Source organism: Poecilia reticulata, linkage group LG17, assembly GCF_000633615.1.
Source record: "Poecilia reticulata strain Guanapo linkage group LG17, Guppy_female_1.0+MT, whole genome shotgun sequence".
Lineage (NCBI taxonomy): Eukaryota > Metazoa > Chordata > Actinopteri > Cyprinodontiformes > Poeciliidae > Poecilia > Poecilia reticulata.
In genome coordinates this window covers 7,423,625-7,427,006 of record NC_024347.1, presented here as the reverse complement: position 1 = coordinate 7,427,006, position 3,382 = coordinate 7,423,625, and positions in this window count along the sequence as shown.

Below are 3,382 nucleotides of genomic sequence, written 5' to 3'. Positions count from 1 at the left end.
TCGGTACCATTACAAAAATAAAAAGGGACTCAAAGACCCTGATGAGCAGAGCGAAGTTTAAATTGGCTAATCAGCCACCGCTGTGTTCATGAGAGGAGATGCTTGTTAACCGAGAAATAAATATATATGAATCCTGAAAACCTAATATCTTAATAAATGAAAAAAGGGAACTTGAGAAATTGATAATATGAAAAATAAATAAATGAAAAATTGGGTTAATGAAAAAGCTACTCCCTCCCAAGACTCCAAACACCCAACCTGCTCCTCCCAGCCTCCTCCTCTCATCCCTTCTTCCCTCCCCCCATCCTTGAGCTCTGGGTCAGAACATTTTATTACTAATCATGTTTCAAATTACACACATGTTGAGAACATTGTGTTGTGATTCCTTTATGTACATTTTCTTACTTGTCTGTAAATATTATTACTGACTGTGCATAATGTGTTGACACAAAAACATCTACAAGTCTCTACTAGGAGTTGTACAGTCTGACTCCCCCTTTTTACACTAGTGGTTTGTCCCAACCAAACAGCCACTTTGCTGCTGGTTTGTTTGCAACCGGCTTCTGAATTGAATTCTCCTCTGAGCAGTTTTATGGTAAGTTTTTCAATATTACTTTGGTCTTAAATGTGTTTATTGAAAAATAAGAGCATTGTTTTGTGCCCACAGTAATCCTGGTTATTTGGGGGCAAAACAGATATTTTTAATAATTGAGGTCATGTCTCATTTTGTATTATTTTCATCCTGCCCACCGCTCCAGGCCTAAGTATGAAATCCTGTGAGATTTTGTGAGATTTGAGTTTTTAAAATAGGGCGGGGCCTATTGTTTGGTCTGGGAGAGCATGTGGTGGACAAGGAAGTGTAAGGCTGGCTACTCCAGTTGGGCTTTAAATTGTTGTGATAGTAATCCCTTGTTTCTCATTTTTTATTATGATGTGCTTAGATGTGTCTCTGTTCCAGAACAACTGAGTTAGATGATTGCATGACAGTCTGCAGCCATCAAGAAGTGCAGATGGTTGTTAATCATCCACAGATTCCATCCAGGTGAGGCAGGAAGGAAACACTTAAAACATGTAAGGCAGGTGAAACACTGAACTAAACCTGCTAATGACTGATTCAGTCTGTTGTTTCTTGGATTGGTAACTGGTTAAACTGAACTGGTCTGTTATTACTGGTGTGGGATCTTTATCAGCACGTGGACATTTTATAATGAATTTAATAAACTTATTTGGAAATAATTGTTGTTGATTGAAGATTAAACCAGCAATTTGATGGAAGTTTATTCTGTATAAATTATAATTTTTCCAACTGCAGTATAAATCACCTTTTGCTCTATTTATCTGTCTCTGGTGTGTTAAATAAACCCTGATCCTCCCTGAGTTTTATCTTTAGGTTTTCTGATAAACAGCCTTTATTTTAAATATTGATTCCCTCATTTTAACATGAGTGCAGCATCATAAATCCAACACTATACTGCAGCTTGATAGGTTTATGTAGTTGTATACATAAATATTAATGAACAAATAAGATAAAAATTAACTAACAGTGAGTGTACATGGGGAACTATATGGTTTGTATTTGTTCTCGGACCTGTAACCAGTACAATGTTTAATCTTTCAATGTCTTTCAGAACTTTTCAAATGTTTATCATATTTCTAACCGGCACCTTCTTCACTTTTATTTTTGTGTTTTTCAACCGTTGCTCTGCAGTTTGACTGAAAGCTGACTCTTGAGGACTGCAATAAAACTGTCAAGAAGTGGCTTCATTACACGCCAGAATGAGAGGAAGACATCACAAGGAATCAAAGTGACGCCAACCAGAGTAACTGGGGTTACCACAACTTGTACTGTTTCCCTGGTTCATACAGTACAAAGCTTAACCTTGTGGACTCTGTTCTTCTGTGGACAATAAACTGTTATTCTGACAGTCAAAAAGGAGTCAAATATGTTTAAAGATCTGTCCCTCTTTTCTTAAAATGTTATATCAAACCTATGTTGTCATTTTTAAACTTTTGTACACAGTTTACCCATGATCTGACAAAAATATAGTGTTTAACACCAGTGAAGAAACTTTTAGTGGTATGTTATGTAGACCCATCAGACCTAAAAATGTGCATAAATCCTTAGCTTTCATTCAATATGAAATCAACCCAAATCTGCATGTAGATCCACATTCAGATGATGGATGAATCAATGTTGATTCCTAACTGATTCAATGTAAAATAAACAGAAATATGTGTGCAGAACCACATTCAGATGAAGGTTGAATCAATGTTGATTCCTAACTGATTCAATGCAATATCAACACAAATATGCATGTAAATTGACATACAAATGATGGTTGAATCAACATTGATATAATGTCGATTATGGTTGAATCCCTAACGTTGATTCAACATTCAAGTCACCGACCACTTTTCATGTTGTTTCAATGTCAGCGTTCAACCTTGATTCAATGTTTCTGGCTGACATTGATTCAATGTTGTTTCAATCATTCTGTGCTATCTGGGTAAGCACTTGAAAAAGTTTTTTGGTGGTGTTTTCCCCAGCTTGGATTTGATTAAGCTCTCATTAAATAATAGACCTTTATCACAATATTTTAATGAAATAAAACCAAAAAAATCCTATAAAACTTAATCTAAACCTATATAACATTTCTTTTCATAACACAGAGGACACAGTATTCTGTGCAGCTACTAATGAAAAGCAGCGCTCTCCTTCAGCAAGAGATTGAAGTTTAAAAACTCCAGGTCTCCATCTGCTGGTAGAAAGCTGTCAAGCATCGAGCTTTCATTGATAATTATTCCTTTGACTCCATAAGACATTTATTTTATTTGCCACCACAGTATATGAACTGCTCAAATCAAACCAGACCATTTGAAAGACTGAGAAATGGGTCTTTAAGACTGAAAACTCTTGATTTGTTCCTCTTTTGTGTATTTTGCTTCCAAGACTTTTCTGGTATCTCTAAAGTGAGTTTGAACAACATTTCTTCGTATTTTCTGAAGGTATGAAGGTACGGCAATATGTCACATTGGGCATTGGTTGCTTTGTCACTCAACTATAGTTCAGTTGTTAAACTTGGCCATCTTGAAGAGGTTTAATTTGGGAAATCATGCAAATTATAAAGGAATTGCTAAACCATTTAACATGCATTATGCTCAAATAAAAAGCATATTTGAAGATTTTGCTGACTTTTACATCCAAGACTCCAATATTGGATGTTGAGATCATGACTGGTAAGAACTGTTTGTCTTTCCCAACTGGAATTTCTAAATGAAGGAACCATTTGATATTATTTCAGCTTAAAAGTTGGAAACGTCTGAGTAAAAATTGAAGCCAGATTTAATCTTTCAACCAATAATGCTATACAAGTTGATATGA